This window comes from Panthera pardus, unplaced genomic scaffold (genome assembly GCF_024362965.1).
Source record: "Panthera pardus isolate Hobbes unplaced genomic scaffold, ASM2436296v1 HiC_scaffold_20, whole genome shotgun sequence".
NCBI classification, from domain to species: Eukaryota; Metazoa; Chordata; class Mammalia; order Carnivora; family Felidae; genus Panthera; species Panthera pardus.
The window spans coordinates 21,174,274-21,193,823 of record NW_026526766.1 but is presented as its reverse complement, the minus strand read 5'-3'; the positions used below and the strand labels follow the sequence as shown (position 1 = coordinate 21,193,823).

Here is a 19,550-nt window from a genome sequence, read left to right as displayed (position 1 = left end):
AGGATTTAGCAGAAAGTCAATAAGCTTAAGAGCCATGCATTTTTTAGAAAGAAAGGATTTCCCAAACGCTTTTATTTCCTCCTTTGGTATATTAACAATCAATCCGGGAGGACCCATGCCTGTTGAGTTCTTGTTACTGTTGAGAAAATTCCACTTCCACCCGGGAACGCAATGGTGGAGAATCTCTTGCTCAATTGTAGAAGGAGATCAAAATGTAGGCAAAGAAAAACAAAAACTTCCCTATTTCCAGCTTCAGGATTTATAGGGAGCAAAAGAGGAAGAAAGAAACCAGATTCAAGTGTTCGGTCCCGTGTCTCTTGATGTCCCCCTGCCAGACTTTTACTCAGCGAGGGCGATTGCCCTATATAAGGAAAGAAACCTTGAAGAGAAGGGACTCTTGCCTCTTTTTCTCCACTTGGGAGTCAAGAAGGAGGTGACTGTGCAGAGAACCCCACACCAACATACAGCCACTCGGCTTAATTAAGAAAGCACACCATGTGGCTAGAGAGAGGGTGATCTGGGTTGACACCTCTGATCCCCTTCAGTCTCCATGGCATGTGGGCATCTGAGTTGAGAGCGAGCCAGACTGATAGGCACCTGCCGTGTTGGGACATAGTGACATAATAGTAGAAGGTAGAACTGGGTGTCCTGGCCACAGGCCTGGGTGAAAGGCACGGATATTTTGTCACATCTCCTTCCTCACTCTCAAGAAGAGTTTCAGAATTAGCTCCTCAGGCGATTTTTTTGTATATTAAGCTTAAGAACCCTTGTCCAGTGCTCGCTTCGGTAGCTCATACACTAAATTGGAATGATACAGAGAAGATTAGCATGGCCCCTGCACAAGGATAACACATAAATTCGTGAAGCGTTCCATATTTTTGAAAAAAAAAAATAGATACAAACAGAGAGGGAGGGAGGCAAACCACAAGAGACTATTAAATACAGAGAACAAACTAAGAGTGGATGGGGGGTGAGGGGGGGAGAGGGGAAAATGGGTGATGGGCATTGAGGAGGGCACCTGTTGGGATGAGCACTGGGTGTTGTATGTAAGCCAATTTGACAATAAATTATATTCATAAAAAAAAAAAAAAAAGAACAATCGTCCAACTTTCTGGCCATCCTTGCAAAAAATAAAAGCTAAGTTAACCTTTGGATTCATTGATCATGAGAAGAGCAGATATTCTTGGTACTTACATTAGTTAGAATTTCTCCCTAAGGACCACTTAGCAAAAAATCCCATGCAAATGTTTTCAGTAGCAACCTTTCAGTAGACACACAAATGCACTTCTGGAAACCCTTTCTAGAATATTCTTTGCTCTATTTTGATGATACCTCAACAAAAAGTCATTTATTAAACACAATCTAATGTTGAACCAACATGGGGCGCCTGGGTGGCTCAGTCAGTTAAGCGTCTGACTCTTGATTTCGGCTCGGGTCAAGATCTCACAGTACAGCTCGAGGCCTGCTTGGGATTCTCTGTCTCCCTCTCTCTCTGCCCCTCCCCTGCTAGTGCACTCCCTCTTTCTCTCCCTCTAAGTAAATAAGCTTTAAAACAAAGTGTTAGTATTGAACCCAAATTACACAGCATAGGATAGAGTTTGCTCCAGAGGTAAGCTTTAGAATATCTGGTGGAATTCATGAAATAAATGGCTTTTGAACAAACTTCCCTTCATAAATATTATTTCAGCTTGGTTTTTGCTAAATGGTGGGTGGGTCCCAAGTTCAAGAGTATGCTTATTGTGGGACTAGCTTATGTCACTTATTACATAGAGACATATATCTAAGCAGGCAAGAGAGATTGTTCTGATATCCTTTTATAGAAATTGAGTCATTTAATAAGAACTCACAATGAAGTTTTAGTTTTTAGGTTTGTCATAACAAAGTACCACAGACGGTGTGGCATAAAGGTCAGAAATTCATTTTCTCACAGTCTTGGAGGCTAGAAATCCAAGATCAGGGGCTCAGTGGGATTGGTCTTTACTGAGGGCTCTCTCCTTAGCTTGCCCTAGAAGGCCCACTGTGCCCTGTGTCTTCACATGGCCTTCTCGCTGTGCAGCTGTGTCCTAATCTCTTCCTCTTAGAAGGACGAGTTATAGTGGATGAGGACCCACCCAGATGACCTTATTTTACCTTGACTACCTCTTCAATGACCTTATCTCCAAATACAGTCATTCTGAGGCACTGGTGCCTCGGATGATCTACAGGAAAAACTGTACTCTAACCACCGAGTGTCTGACTTCAGCTCAGGTCATGATCTTGCAGTCCGTGAGTTAGAGCCCTACACGGGTCTCTGCACTGACAACTCAGAGCTGGAGCCTGCTTCAGATTCTGTGTTTCCCTCTGTCTGCCCTTCCCCCGCTCACACTCTGTTTCTTCTCTCTCAAGTAAATAAGCATTAAAAAAAAAAAAAGAAAGATAGTCATTTCTTAGCCGAAACACTTCATATTTTGTACACTTGATATAGTTTACACAATGAATTCATGTGAGTTATTACTTAAGCATCCAGTCCTCCTTCAAGATCTGTAGGACCCGCTTCCTTCTGACCCACTGTGTGATACCCAGAAGACTTCTGACCCTGCCCACTTGGGCTTTCCACAGTCTTCATTTTTACCAACAGTGTTAGGAACTTTAAAGAGGTCAGCTCTAACCTGTTTCCATGTTGATGGGATGGTGGGGTCTTCTAACATACAATGTAAAATATCCAGTCACAAGGATTGGTTAAACCCATTTTGATTCGTCTGTATAATGGAGAACTATTTTGCTTTTACCACTGATATCATAGAGCGACATATTTAATTACTCAGTACTGTGGTAATTGAAAGAAAGCAAGTTACAAAAGAAGAGAGCCTCATTTTTGTAACCCACAGCACATATGTGTGATGGAACTGTCCACACGCAGAGCAGTTGCCTCTAGGTGCTTGGCTGCGGTATTTGCTGCTGGCAGCTGAGATTCATAGGAAGCAGAGGCACTGAGTGTACGATACGAGCTAACTTGGGAACTTGGTTTGTCTTTGATCCTTCCACTCTATTTGGCTTTAAGAACTTCAAAAGCTGCAAGACGCGTAAACTTTATCTGGATTATCTTGTCATTTGGAGCATTCAAGTGTCTGCTTCAATATGCCTTAGAATCACGATTGCCAAATGAGAGCGATACTTTGTGCTTCTCACATAGCTTCTTCCCAAGGATCCCAAAGCACCGGAGAAGTGTTACTTTTGCCTCCCTTCACTTCTCTCAAGAAACTCAGAATAAAGTCCTGGACAAGTTGACTCCTAAAAATTATCAGTCAATCCAAAGATAAACTGTTAAGGGCCTGCTTCCTCAAATAGACATCTTCTTCTTCATTCATTCTCTGATAACACATGAATCCCACAGACTACAAGAGGGATATGGAAATTAATAAAAATTCACTCCAAATAAAGGGCACACAAGGACACAGGAGAAGAAGTACTCGTATCTGAGAGAAAGTTGCCAAACTTCTTGGGCTCCTGTGGAACATACCAGACTTGTTTTTTCTTTCCGTATCTTTGTGTTGGCCTTTCAACTTTTAAAAGCAAACGATAGTCCCTTTCTATTTAAGTTCATAACAGGAATGCAACCAGAGATAAATGATTTCCTTAAATACAAGTCTGTACTAAGCTCTGTGATGCTAATTTATATCAGCTTTAGTGATTACTGGGTGGAAGCCATTTTTCTTAGCCCCCTTCTTCCACTCACCAACGTGAGGCACTCACATGGTGCACATCCTGCCCAGGCTTATTGTGCAATCAAGTGGCAGTGACGAAGGGAAAGACTTTGGTCTTCTTGCCCTCACTCTATTCTGCTATGTAACTAAGCTACTTTTCTTTGTTATTTTCATTCCCAAATTACGATCTGGTCATACAGTTTCCTAAATATATATTTACTTTATGTAAAATCCAGGGCATTTTGAAAGACTGAATCATCTTCATTTATAGTCCATACTTTAAAGCCATTTTTTCGTTTGCTTCTTGATGCAATATAGTATTTTGTAGTTGATTTTGGCTTCTATGAAAAATTTGCTTGTTTATATGCGTGACTTTAAGAGCCTCGGAGATCTAAAGAACCAAGCATTACTAACTGTTATCTGGACATGTTTAAGAGACCTACTCACTCATTTAGCAAAATAAATTATAATAGAATTTTTCTATGTATGAATGAATATATGTTATATTTTAAAAACTTGGATTTTTCTCCCTAGAATGTAGAACTTTTTGGTTTTATTTTTGTTCCACACATTTAACTTTGAAATAAGCGGGTTGCTACATACCATAGTAATTGTGGATGGACAGGGGTCACCAGGAAACAATAAAACTGTCAACACAAAGTAATGACAACTGAGCACAGGGTAGCAAATAGGACATGAGTGTTTTATGAGGAAAGGTCAGGAGGTACGAGTCACAGGGAAGAAAGATGGGTTTTGCCATCCAAACTGAACACACTTTACAAGTTAATTAGGCTTCTAGAACTTGTTCCAGATGGTGGAGAAATAGAGTGTGAGACAGATATATGCCAGCAAGAGAGGAGTCAGGGATGAAACGTAAAGTGAAGTCTGGTGTCAGGGAGATCCGGGAACAAGTAGGAGATTAGGGAGAGAAGGCAACAGAGATGTGGGACGTGGAGCAGCGAGAGATGAGGCCAACATGAAGCCAGAGGTGAGGGCTGAGAGACGGCACAGAGGACCAGGAAAAGGGAAAACGCTCAGCGGTCTCCCCTCACAGCATGGCGGTCAAGGCCGCAGCTCCTGCAATGAACTCCTTCACCAGCTCTTTGTGGCCAATAGACATGGAGACCGCAGCTAAACCTCAGAACCAAACACGCTGCCGTGCGGCGGGATTTCCCAGCTAAGAGACGTTGATTCAAAAACTGATGCGTCTATATGCTCTATGTGTCTCTACCTGCTGACTCTAAATTACGCCTACTTTACAGTTTTAAGGAATCCATGAATTTAGATTAATTTTAAATTAAAAAATTAATTTGAGTTATATATATATATCCCCAATTATATATACCAAAAATATATATCACATCAAGCAAAATGTTTATTAATAGAGTATACATCCTATATACACTCGAAATACATTGCAAACATTTCTTAACAAAGCTCTGTGACTTATCGCTACATCATGAGGCAGGGCTGGGACAAGGTGGGGAGAGTTCAGCCTTGACTTTGGGCACAAAGTTTAAGGGGGTGCCAAAAATTTTAGCGATCAAGGGAAATTATATTTTAATGCAACATTTTTAAACTCCCAAAGTGAATTTATCCATGATGAACAAAATATCAAAATTTTAAGTGAAGACAAGAACCCACCTTGACCTTGCAGGGCTCACCCTCACTCCCTCGTGGTCCTGTTGGATATAGATAACAGAGAGGGTGTTTGTCTGTTTGTTTCATGAACTTTCATAAATTTTCCATCTGAAGGCAGGTGTCTCATTCACTTTTGCCTCATTCTACTTCTGACTCTGGTGTGAAATCACCGACAAAAGGATAGGCCATCCTTAGTCCTCCTAACTCCCGCCCTGTGATACCCCCGAGCATTTCTGCAAAGCTGGACCAGCTGACGAGGCAGTCTTTATACACCCTCTGGTATCAGAGTCCCCTCCAGACTCTGGTCCCTGGCTGAGTTGAGCCCCACAGATCTAGTGACCTCATTCCAGAGAAAGAACAGCCAATATTTGATTGTGCTGATTGAACATCACCCAAGTCCAGTGTTCTCCCAACAGCTCATAAATTCCAGGGGCACTGGGCCCCTCTCCTTTTATTCTCATTATATCACCAGCATCTCCCACAGCTCCTGATACACAGCACGCAGCCAAGAAACACTTGCGAAATAAACAAGGAAGTCCTCCTTAGATTATACACAGAGGTAAATAAAAGCAGAGACAAAACAACCTCCAAAATAAAAGAAAAAGCTAACAGCAGTTGAAGAAATGAATTAGCAGGGCTGCCTAAATTGCAATTTTGAGATTCTGGATCCAGAAAATATGAAGAGCTTAGAAACTAAATCAGCCAACACGCAGATGTGGCTAGAGCAGGAGCTCTTGAGCCAAGGTCCAGGAGGGAAGTGGGCTGTGAAAGTACAGAGCCCTTGAAATTGACTGCAAACTGTACGAGCAGGTTTGGTATTGGGAGGTAAAAGACTCGTGCATCTTTAAAACTCTTCTTCACATCTGGTTGATAATCACTCCTCCAAAGACTGTTACAAATGGCAAAGCTCATCCTGGACTTGGCCCACTGAAACAGTTCCTATAAAATACCACTAATTATGATGCATTCCGTTTGAACCCAGTGAGATTTGCATCAACCCAGGGTTTTTTTGTTTTGTTTTGTTTTGGTTTGGTTTGGTTGGTTTGTTTTAGTAAAGCTGATGATACTGCTCTTTAAATTCCATTATTACTACCAGGCCCAAGTATACCTCTGTCCGTAAGTGCCCTAAGAAAGTCCGTTTGCTCAGCTTGCTTGACAGCCTAGAGACCTGCCAGAGATGGAAAGAAAAATCATATCAAGTGTCCCCACAACAGCCCTTGTCTCTGGCCCTGCGGCAACTTCATCAGCCCCTGGTGGAAAAAAAAGGTCTGCGTGTGACCTCTGATGGTCTTTTCTTTACCTCCTCCCACATACACACCAGAGAAATATCAACGTTCTGCATAATACCTAATTTGGGGGAAAATACAGTTAGCATTACAAACGTGTACTCATTTCGCAGGAGAAGAGACAAAGCATTAAGCCGTTATATGACAAAAGACTCAGCAGTCATGCTAGAAGTGCAAGTCGAACTGCCTTAAAGTGGAAGAGAGGTGGAGGCATTTACTGGTTTATTAATCAACAGGGTTCCAGGGATCATTGGCTTCAGGCAAGGCTGGATCAGGGGCTCACACAGGTCCCCGGTACTGGATGTCTACCTGTGGTCCAGCTCTCTCCGTGTTGACTTCACTGTGGCTGCCAGTTACAGGGAGTCTTGGGCACACCCCTGCACCTCAGCAGCTGCAAAAGAAGAACATAATTTAATTGCTCAATACTTGCAAATTAAGTCCTGCAACTGAACCTCATTGTCCAGGTCTCTGATATATGTCCATGCTTATACCAATCATTGTGGGCAGAGGGCATAGAACATACTGATGGAGCAGACCTGAGTGACACGCCCTTATCTAAAGCTAGCACGCTACAAGGGCCTCCCTGGAACTGTGGGGCCTGAGACTGAGGAGTTAGCATGTCCTCAGAGGAAACTCCAAGTGCTGTCAGAAAAAGAAAAGAATATGATGCTGGGCTATTTAAAATAAACAAACATACGAAAACTACATTTGCAAATGGAAAAAAATTAAGCAATATGCCCAAGGTCAAATGGAAGTCAAGAGTGACAGGGAGCATGAAAATGTGTGTTTCGTTACTTCCAGCCTGGGTAGACATTCATTTGCTAGAGGGGCCGGAACAAAGTAGCACAGACTGGGTGTCTGAAACAATAGAAATTTTGTTCCATGTGGCTCTGGAGCCTGGAAGTCCAAGACCTCTGCTGAGGTCTCTCTCCTTGGCTTATAGTAGCCATCGTCTATGTCCTCATATGGTCTCCTCTCCGTGTCTGTCTGCATCCTAATCCCCTCTTATAAGGACACCACTTAGATTAGGGCCGAAGGTAATGACTTCATTCTAATTTAGTTACCTATTTAAAGACCCTGTCTCCAAATACAGTCACATTCTGAGGTCCTGGGGGTTAGGACTTCAACATATAAATTTAGGGGAAAGAAGCACAGTTGAGCCCATAATGGTGGGTTTCATTACACCAAGTATGTTGGATGTAGTTTATATAAACACGTGAAGGTAAACCCACAGAAAGTGACCACGTGCACAGATCTGCCAAGATATGCACAGGGGGGCCATATGTGTGCCTTCTGGACACCTTACTGAGTGTGTCGGCATCCAAGGTGACCTGATGGTCAATGACCTTGTTCTATCACAAATTTCACAAGTAAACCTTATCTGGAGCCATTGCAACCTTCCCCCCACCCCCACCATCGAGTCAACCATTTTACAAAGTAGCGAGTTCTTGTGAATTTTTTTATCAAATAAGATAACCCTTTTACACCATTTATACAAATGTCAGTTTCAACATTATCTTTTTCACACTCCTTATGCATAGGGCAATAAGGAATGGAAAGTACAGAGATTAATTTAGGTAACAATTACCATAATTCACAATTGCATTAGCACCTATTAAGGTTCATTGTTCTGTGGAAATTTTAATGATACATTCCTGAGTGAATAAAAGCCGAAGATGATTGGAAATAAAATTGTTTCTATGTATGCTGACGGGACTGCTGAGTGTAATTATACATTTCAGAGGCGACCTGTTTTGGAGTTTACTCCATAATTTTATGTAAATGTTAAATAACTTTGTGTGTTCTTCCTCCCGGGTTAAATGCTAATTTGTGTTATTTCAACACAGGGAGTACTGCAAGGTTATTAACAGACTTGCTCTGCCAGCGAAGCCGACTTTGGAAAAATGGCTCCGCATACTTCAAAATGATAGAGGTATCTCTAGTGTTTCTTCCTTTTGCATCCTATAAGTGGGCTGCCAAACTTGTTGTTCTGAAAACAGCTATTCAGTCTTAAAATTTGTGGCGAAAACTCAAGACATGAGGCATTTTCTCCCTAAAGGTAATCAAGTTCGTTCATAACGTTGGTTTGCATCAACTTGTTCAATCCCAAAAGAAAACAGGTAGAGGGTAACAAACCTTGAGACTCTCCAAAGTATGATCATTTTCATGTGTAGATAGGAGTGGCTCTCTATGTCCAGATTTCTCCCGGTTCCTAGAGACTAACACAGAGCCAGTACATAGTAGGCATTCTTCAGTACATGCTGACGGGAGGAAAATCCCCAGTCTTTACAAACCCTCAGGAAACCATCAAGACAAAAATCTGCTGAAACACAGAGGGCCTATTTTGCTTCTGCAGAAACGCTCACCCTATTCCCCACATATATATGCCCCCAAATCAAGAGAGGACCAGAACAGGCACACATAGAGAAGGCAGGGGATATAAAAAGCAACAGATCCATGTATGAGGGTTGGAAAACAGTAACACTTTTTCCTACAATTTCATTATCAGATCCCAAAGTCAGACAATCAAAGCGTTCCACTTTATTATGACAAGACTCTTTGGCGATGAGGTCAAGAAAGAGTCAAATTATTTGCTTTGGCCTCTAGTGCCACACAGAGGAATTGAGCGCCACATAGGGATGTGAACTTTTGAAGGGGCCTCTAAGGTCGTCTGGGGAGAACAGACGCCCGGTGGTGTGAGAACCTTTACCAGATTCACAAAGCCAAGGCAATGCCAGCACTGGACGCCTGGGCTGCCTGACTCCCAGACCCGTGTCCTCCCGCCTCCCTGCACAGCCCAGCCAAGGGTGAGCAGGCTGGAACATCCCTCCGGCTTCCTCTTTGCACCATGGAACGGTGTTGTAGGGTAAAAAGAATACCCGTCTCTGGTTCCGATGAGTCAGGATGAGTCTCAGCTCTTTGGCTTACGTTTTCTGTAACGTGGGTCAATTACTGACTCATCTGAACTCTATCAGCTCTTTAGCAAAGACATCTGAATGATCAATAGGATTTTCTATTATGAAATATCAACAAGGATCTGGGAAGCCCAGAATAAACTGAAAATGTGGGGATAGAGGGCTGCAAAGAAAAAAAAAAAATCCTGTCTTTATCTGCTGAGGATCTCCTGGGACTGGTTAATCTGGCCACAGAGGAAACGGAGAACTCGTAAGATGGAGAATTATCAAAAGGCTTAACATTTATTTGAGTTCTTAAAAATAAGACGGCGGTTGTGCAACATTAAATGTATGCTAACTATATTGTTTCATCCTTGTGACCATCTACCCTGTGATTTTCTTTCTTCATCTACACAATTTTTGGTTCTGCAAAACTCTGGAGATTAATATGTTACACTTCACAATTACTTAGTTATGTCAATTATTTCTCTCTTAGATATGTCAGTATCTAAAGTGTCAGTCAGCGTGTTGATCTCCCTATTGGCATAAAAGTTGGTCAAGTCAAGTCCCATTTGGAGAAACATTCTTCACATAAAATGTCATCACGGATATTGTCATCAAAACCACCATCAACAAACTGATCTCCTCTACCAAGGGAAAGCGTTACTCCCGAGGGAGACTTTAATCTATTTGCTGGAGACCAAAAGCCATGATAAAAGTCGATGGCCGTCTGAACTCCCAAGGTTGTTGCCTCAGTGACATTTCAGCTCCCGACTGGCATTTTACTTTCCCTTCTCCAACATCGCTTCGTCTTCTCTGTTCTCTCTATTCCAAACATGCTTATGCCTCCTGTTCTCCTAATGCAAAAACATGTTTCAGAGTTTCCTCCATCTCAAGTTTTGCCAACTTCATCCCAGTTTCACAAACACATATACAGAGATGTCACATGTAGTGATAACATGGCCTCGAGTAAGATAAAACATAAGCCAATAGTGGATAAATTTTAAAACAAGGCACTATTTTGGTGATTCAGACAGCAGATGTCAACTCAGAATATATAGTGACACATATCAGGAGGCAACTGCTGTTGAGAATTTAGGAACTACAAATAACTATTGAATCATTTCCCAAACAACTCACCATGCTAAGGAAAAAGTCAAAAATAGAAGTACATTCAGTACTTCGGTTTGTCTCCAAAGTTAGGGGCACTGATTATACTTATTTCTATTCTTATACGCTCTTTTACCAATAGGAGCTCATGTCTGCTTATTGTCACCAGACTTGTACGTGTCCTTCCTATCAATATCTGTCTTCTTGCCGCTTTTATTTTCCAGCAAAGTACGGAAATGCTTGAAAGTCTACTAAAAATTTATTTTTCATGCATCTGTCTCATCCATTAGAACCAAGCTGAATGAGAGCAGGGACTGCCTCTGATCTGTGATTGCTGTATCTCTGGGTCGAGAAAAGTCTCTGGCATGCGGTAGACGGTGGATAACGTTTTTTGAAAGAACAGCAGATGTGTGCATACTGTGTGGTGGCAAAAGAGATGGTTAGATGATCACCTGCAGATGTCTGGCATCAGCTGCCTGGGACAGGCAGAACCTTCGGGTGACCAAGGAGTTGATGTCATTTTGGTGGAAATAAGGAGTATCACGGATCAGTTAGCGGTTTTTAAGGAAACTAGAGAATTTAGGGAGTAAAAATGATAAACTCAGGGCTTTGAATTTCTAGGTCAACATCTTGATACGGGACCAGAATGCTTCTGTGACTTCCCTACAAGTAATCTGATTTTTTTTTTTTTTTCCTACAGACACAGGGCCAGAAGTTCTGAAAAACAAATTCTATATCAAATCTTTCTGGTAGCTGAATTACAAGTCAAATTGCATTCACATCCCTGAAGGGTTTCTGATGTTAAAGTTCCAGTGTTGGTTAAGAAAAAGCAGCATCCTAAAAATTGGACACATCCCGTGAAGCTGGAGACTCCGAACCCCCAAATTCCACTGAGGCGCCTTTGCAGGTAGAGGCCCTTCCTCCCTGACTGGTGTTAGTATTCATCTGCCTAAACGTGCCACAATGGCTTCCTCTGAGGTGTTTGCCTTGCAAGGAACCGCTGTTATTTCTGAAGACCCACACACCCTGCCTGTCCTTGCTTCTAGACTTGCAACCAGACCCGAATGCCACCAGACCCCAGAGCATGAGTTACAAAGTGTGAACCAGGAGAAGACGAGAGCCACACCAAAATCTTACAGGATTCTGTCAGCTTATGCAGACAGAAACCCGACGTACGTGTATGGAAATGGATGGTAAGGGTGTTGGAAGAAATATAATGTTGGACAAAATTGAAATCATGGATACGGGAGCTTGGAGCCGAGATTCTGAATTCGATGTGCCAGCTTGAGTGGCTCTAAGAATTTTCTTGGTTACTTAACCGGAACTCAGTAGCCTACGCTAAATGAAGACTAAATGTCAAGACCTCCTTGGTAGGTCGTAAAAGACAGTATCTAAGGCCCAGGGAAATTGGAATGCCAGAACAGATTTATCATCTAAGAATTGCTCACCCACCCCCTATCTATACCCAAAGAGGATCCAGAAGATCCTTCACCAAAGCAGAGAGAAATACCATTGTAAAGGGAGTGATAGCATCCTGGGAAAGCTCTCCGGTGGCTACTCTCTGCGAGCCAGTAATGCCTGTGGTAACCGCTGCTTCGGAATGAGGCTCCCTGAATTCAATGCAGATGCTGGAATCCAGGGTGGGAAAGAAGAAGCCGACTGCGGTCACCGTAATAGGCAGGGAGCTGAAGCAGCGATTTGATGGTTTCAGCCACAGAGATCTCTGTCGTTAGCCGATTTCTCATATATCCTTGGGACCGATTTGATTAAGCACAAAAGCTCTTGGTGCGGTGAATCACCACAACAGACATTCAAAGGCCCTCAACAAATTTCTTGACTTGAGTATTTTTGCACTTGCCTCCGCTCTTATTTGGCATCTTTCAAGTCCTGAGTCTGCTGGGGTTCTATGGGAAATTTTTAAAAATCATCTTGTTCGGAAATAATTGCAAAGGTACAGCAACATTACCAGAATAATAACGAATGGCCCCAAACTCCTCACTTGAATTTTCGTCTTTTTAACATTCTGTCAGGTTTGCGTACTCTGTATGTGCTTACATACATGCATATATACTTATATATAACATATATACATATATATAATTATCATGTTTTCTTTAACATTTGAGAATAAGTTGCCTACAACGTGGTACTTTACCTCTTAGTACTTCAGAGTATATTCCCAAAAGAAAGATTTTTTTACATAACCACTTCTTTACGGACTAAAGTTATCGACTTCAGTAAATGTAACATGAATACAAAAATTGTATTTATCTTCTCTCTGTATTTCAATTCTGTCAATTTGCCCAGACTGCCGGACTACCGGATCTGGCACGGTATCACCCACTGCATTTAAATATTATGTCTCTGTGGTGTCTTTTAATATTTAAAATTTTCCATCTCGGAATAGGCTGCAATTTACTACGGCCCCCTCTTAAGGGCAGCACTAGAAAGGGGTCACTTATTCCACTGTTGCCGAAGAAGACCTGGGACAGATGACCAGTGTGGCCAGCAGACTTCTAAGATGGCCCCCGAGATTCCCCACCTCGTTGGTGTCCATTCTGTCTGCAAGCCCTGAGATGGTGACATGATGGATTTTACTGCTGTGACAGCTGCCGCAGGAGTCAAAGCCCCCTGAGAGGGAGTGAGAGGGAGTGACAGGGTGGGGCAGAGGCAACAATGGAAGATAGTTGCTTCCAGGGGGATTGGCCAAAGAACCAATTTGTATAAAACTTTTCCTTAACTCCCGAAACTGTCCTTCTTCCTAGTCAGCCCCTACCCCCTCAGAAACAACCACTGAAATGATTTCTGCCATCGTTGATTAGATTTTCCTATTACCGTAGAGTGTAAACATAGCTTTCGTATGCACGGGAAATAAAGTGGGGTGGCTCGCTTTGTTGCCATATTGGCTCTATTGCAGTGGTCTAGAATGGAACCCACAATATCTCCAAGGGACACCTGGGGATGGCATAGTCTCTCTAATGGGGCGCCTGGGTGGCTCAGTTGGTTAAGTGCTGTCTCCTGATTTCAGCTCAGGTCACGATCTCAAGGTTCGTGAGTTCAAGCCCCGGCCTCCGGCTCCGCACCGCTGCAGGGCCTGCTTGTGATTCTCTGTCTCCCTCTCCGTCTGCTTATTCCTGCTTCTTCCCCCGCCCCCTTTTTCCTGTCTCAAAAACAAACTTTAGAAAAAGAAATATACGACTCTTAAGTTCTTCTATTTATTTGTTAGTTCAGTAACTTGAGTCTTCAGTTGAAGAAGAATTTGTCCACTTCACTTACACTGTAGAATTTATTGGCAGAAAGTTCTTCACAGTACCTCCAAATTTTCTTCTTAATGTCTCTGTGACACATCAGGGTATCGTTCCCTCTTTCATCTGTGATGTTGCAACAGGTTTTCTTTCATTTTCTTATCAAGCAGGGTTTATCAATTTTATTCTTTGCAAAGACTAAACTTTTCACAGAACTAACTTTTGGCTTCACTGGTTTTCTCTATTCTTTGTCTCTTTTCTATTTCATTGATTTCCACTCATTTCTATCCTATGCTTTCTTCTGCTTTTAGTTGTATTTGCATTTTTATTTATTTATTTATTTATTTATTTATTTATTTATTTGGTGGCTTGCTTCTTACGGTAGATACGGGGCCACTGACTTACCCTGTTCTTTTCTGATACGTGAATTTAAAGTTATAAGTTATCTTTTAAAGAAAGCTTCAGCAGCATCTGGGAATTTTGATAAATTGTGTTTTGGTCGTCATTCAGTTTTGAATGTTTTCCAGTTTCTTTTGTTACTTCTTCTTTCTCCCAGGAATTATAAGTTCCTGCATTACTTCATTTCCAAATATTTGGCGATTTCTGAGGTGTCTTGTTTTTATTAGTTCTAGTTTAATACCATTTTAGTCAGAAAACATACTCTGTAGAATTTTAATCACTTGAAACTTGCTGGAGCTTGGTTTATGACCCAGCTTTTGGTCTGTCTTATTCAATGTTTCATGTGCGTCGGAGAAGAATGTGTTTTCTCTTTTTGTTGGATATGCTATTCTATACATTTAAATTAAATCGAATTGGCCAAAACATTTTTCAAATTTCTGTATCCTTACAGCTTTTTATCTGCGAGTTCAATTACTGAACCTCCAACTATGATTGTGGATTTCTTTATAGTTTTCTTTAGTTCTATCAATTTTTGCCTTCTGTATTTGGGGGCTTTGCTTTGAGTGCCTATAATGACTTTCTAGTTATGCCTCCGGGGGTTTTTTTTTATAGACTGCTTTACAGATTATAATATGATTTTTAATTTATCAACATTCCAGTTCACTATTTTCTTTCTCCATTTGTGCTAATCTGTTGTTTAAACAAGACCTTGAGAATGTTTTGACAAATACATTTTTCATTTCTAAAATACTACATGGTTTCTTTTAACATCTGCTTACCTGTATTTATTATCTCTCCTTGTTTGTTTAAATTTGTCTTACTTCTTTTATTATTTTTTTTTAATCAGAGTTACTGCAATACCTTACATCTGAAATATTTTTTAACAGAAGTCCTTGGGGGATCTGCTTCTGCAGATTTTCACTCTTGTGGCTCATGTTGGTGTAGATTGCATGACTGTTGGTTGTGAGCTTATATTTGCTTGGTTGACACTGATCAACCTTCGTTTCCCCTTTGTTTCTACTAAGGGGGCACTTTCTACTCACACTTTCACAGATGCTGGTTTTAGGCAACTATGGGTTGCCTGGGTTAGCCTGATGTTTCATTCACCTGATCTGATGTTGACGTGCGTATTTGCCCTTTGGAAGATCCGTCTTTCCTTTGCTGGCCCCTCACTGCTCTGGTTTCAGCACATGAATTTTTGCCTCTGTTTACTTAGAGGGGCTTCAAGACGTCTTTTCTTTCTTGGAAGTCCAGCACTGAACCCGAAAGAATATTTGATGCAGCATGCTGTTGATTTCCAGCAGGAAGGCCCTTGAGGGTACTTGTCTCACCATACTTGAATTTGAAGCCTGACAACATTCTACGTCTTCAGTCCATGAACATTACTACTGAACGTGCCACTGGGGCCCAATGCCTGTGGAGGCTCTGATGCCAAAGCTCCTCGTTTCAGCGTCTTAACACCCAAAAGCCCTCATCATCTGTCTCATTGTCTCCAGCATTTAGTTCCCTTTCATTTTCTGGTCAAGTAGAATGTCCTACAGTAGGATGGTTAAGTCCCCCCCATTGAATTCTCCTAGTTGTTCCATCCAGAATCCTCTGGAAAGAAAGCCAACCCCAGTAGAAAGGTTTGGTCCTTCAACACCACAGTTCTTTCATTTCTCCCCGCAAAGCCCTCTTTTTAGCAAAGTGTTTAGGCAGTCTGGGAGGAAAGAATACGGAGTATATTCGGTCACAGCCTGACACTATACCTAAAGTAGAGAGTATTTTTGTGGCTCTCTGAAATCTGACTTCCATGATGATCTTTCCAGTCTGCTCCTCTGTCTAAATCCCAATAATGATGATGTCCAGGTTCTCCTTCTTGAGTGTTCTGGACTCCCAAAAATCAACAAGTGTGGCTTTTTAATTAGAAGCAATGGTACTCTTTGCCCAATCATATGGAGGAAATTTAGAGTGGATGCTGGTGACCTATGACCTCAGTTCCAAATTCAGCTAAAACTCCCTCGTGCACATAATTTTTTACCCAGGGCCATAAAAAAACCTTCCTGGTAGTGATTAAGTTCATAGGGGCACAGGAGAATGTTTCAGAATGCTGGGATGCTAGCAGTTTTGTGAATTGAGTCAAGTATTAAAAAAATACTTTATTATGCTCACTCCCAAGAATGGCATTGAAACTGGGCAACACAAGGGCCATAAAATGTAAGTATTTATAAGCTACATTGATTATTGGGGTATATAGCCACATGAGCGTCATGATGCTATGGTACAGGTATGTATTCATTTTCCAATGAATACGTTGTATGTATATACAGGTATGTATTCATTTTCCAATGAATTATTATTCATTATCCAATATTATTCCTTCTCCCTCTTAAGAAAGTTTTAAATATCAGAGTAAAATAAAGTTTATACGAAAATGAAATACTTCAAAATCAAAGTAATTGTGTATAAACAAATTTCTAAAATGAATCATTAACCCTCACAATTTCACTTACAAATGTTTCAGTATATTTTTATAGTGAGCAAAAGTCTAACATATTAACGTTCCCCTTTTCTCTTTAACAGTAAAATTGGATACACAAAAATTCAATTTATTATATTTTTAAAAATTCATAAGCATTATTTAAATCTTTACAAGTTTCTTGCATTTTGCAAAACCAGCATTTTTGTTAAAAAGGCATTATATATTAACCCGAGACTTTTACTACAGCTTCTTACTGGTTACAATCTTTTTAGAAGGAAAGAGGACCTACAAATTTGGTAACTTTATCAGCAGGAATTAAAAAGGTTTCATTGTGATTATATTTCAATCTAAACATCTCTGTTGTCAGCAATGAAAACACAAAATGCAACTCAATAAAGTGTATGCTAAAAATTTTTTGCCCTGCACATTAAATTGACTTAGTAATATTCTTTTAGGAGGGTGTTTTCTTCTTTCTCTTTGCTGTACTAAAATCCGTGATGTTAAATCAAAATAAAATTCCAAATGAATTTTTAAGTATTCTTATGTCCCTACATAAGAATGATCACCATGATCATTGACATGATCAAAAGTCATATGACACCATGATCAAAAGTCATATGTTCTGAGCACTTGGGTGGCTCAGTCGGTTGAGCCTCCGACTTCGACTCAGGTCATGATCTCACGATTGGTGAGTTCAGGCCCCACATGGGGCTCACTGCTGTCAGCCTGTCAGCACAGAGCCTGCTTCAGATCCTCTGTCTCTCTCTCTCTCTCTCTCTCTCTGCTCCCCCCCAAAATAAATATAATACCATTTATTTGCGCTCTTCCAAAATATAAATAAAATATTTTTTAAAATATACGCTCTTCAACTGAGCCAGCCAGGCACCCCTGTCCCCAGCAGTTAATAGGTAGGTGGAATATAGGACAATTCTAGAGACCAGCTTTTATTTTTTTTTTAAAGAGCCCTAAACTCATGTAATTTTAGTTTTTTAATGAAGAAGATTCATCAGATGTGATTTGTTTTATACATTTGTAAGACTTCTTACATAAACATATTCACAAAGCAGAAAATAATCCTTTGACAAACCATGTTCATTGGCTTACAAATTATGAACCCCTTCCAAACAGGGCCAATCACAGTCACTTATTATCACTTAGCAAATAATTATTCATCCATATTTCTTATAAAATGCCTCTGCTGTATTCATATAAAGCTTGACTTTTTTCCCCCCAAGCTTATTTATTTTTTTAGTAATCTCTGCATCCGACGTGGGGCTCGAACTCACGACCCCGAGATCAAGAATCCCACGCTCTTCTGACTGAGCCATTCAGGCGCTCCTACAGCTTGACTTCTGGTAAAATTTCAAGGATGTTTCTAAACTGGGCTTGGATATCTTAGTTGGAACCATATTTTTGGTCTGCCATTTAACTGCCTGGAGTTCTGGTATGTGGCCCCTTAACAGCTCCGATATGATCCTCTATTGCCTCACCCATTTGCTTTGTATCAGCTTTAAATCTTGTTTAACTAAAGATCAAAACATCAGTGGCCACTCCCATCTTTCCCAATTCCAACATGAGCCTTAAAGGTGAATACACTGCATATTGTCTTCCATTTTGTTCACTTGAGGTCACTCATTTGATAACATATTGATCTTGGGAGGAAATAGTCAAGAATTATGCAAAGCATAGGACAAACTTTGAAAAATATCTCTTTATCGTCTATGAAAACACCTCAGCACACGCAGGCACAAACACACGCCCAACGTCTATGAAAACACCTGTGCACATGCAGGCACAAACACACGCCCAAATCATCACCTTCTATTACAGCAAATAATTAATTGTTTACTTTAGTTACCTTTTCTTAAAGTAACTCCATCAGATACAGGCAGGCTCCCATGGGCAGTTAGCGAAAACTCAAAAAGACCATTCCTGGTCTCCTGCAGAAATGAACAATGGGCCAGCCCATAACGCTAAGCCCATGTCCCCCAAAGCATGTTCCACACAATTTGCTGTTAATAAGTGGCAAGGGGCCAAATGATGCGAGAAACACTGGAGTATCAAAGTTAAACTGTTTTCACTGCAGGGTTTTTCAGAGTCTTTCATGGGCTCGTGAGTATTGTGAGTCTGCAAAAGCGCTTTGAAGATGTAGCGTTTCCCTGCTTGTCTTACTTTAACCCTGAGCATCTTGAGAGTCTGAGCAAAGCTCACTTTGGGAAAGGATGGATTGAATGGACTTTCTGGGGTTAGTATAAGAATTAGATGAGATAATGCACATAAGTGCTTGTCACTGAGCCTGGCACAGAGAGAGTGCTTAACAGAGTGAGTGCATAACAGACAGGTTTATGACAAGCTACACCATTTCACATTCATACTAGCAACGGGTAAGGATTCCAATTGCCCCACGTTCTCATCAACACTTTATTCAATTTAATTTTATTTTTATAACAGTCCTAGTGGGTGTGGAGTGGTATGTCATTGTGGCTTTAACTTACGTTTCCCTAAGAATTTGGTGATGAATCGGGGCGCCTGGGTGGCTCAGTCGGTTGAGCGTCCGACTTCAGCTCAGGTCATGATCTCGCGGTTGGTGAGTTCGGGCACCGCGTTGGGCTCTGTGCTGACAGCTCCGAGCCTGGAGCCTGCTTCGGATTCTGTGTCTCCCTCTCTCTCTGCCCCTCACCTGCTCATGCTCTGTCTCTGTCTCAAAAATAAACATTAAAAAAAAAAAGAATTGGTGATGAATATCTTTTCATGTGCTCATTGACCCTTTGTATATCTTCTCTAGAGAAATATCTATTCAGATCCTTTGCCCATTTTTAAATTGAGTTTTG

At 41.1% G+C, this 19,550-nt stretch overlaps 1 non-coding gene across 1 annotated transcript; it reads left to right on the top strand.

Moving 5' to 3' along the window:
* The first annotated feature begins 774 nt into the window (after nt 1–774).
* Nucleotides 775–880, top strand: LOC128778769 (U6 spliceosomal RNA). Its single transcript, XR_008424481.1, has one exon. It is a non-coding gene; the product is annotated as a U6 spliceosomal RNA (small nuclear RNA).
* The last annotated feature ends 18,670 nt before the right edge of the window (nt 881–19,550 follow it).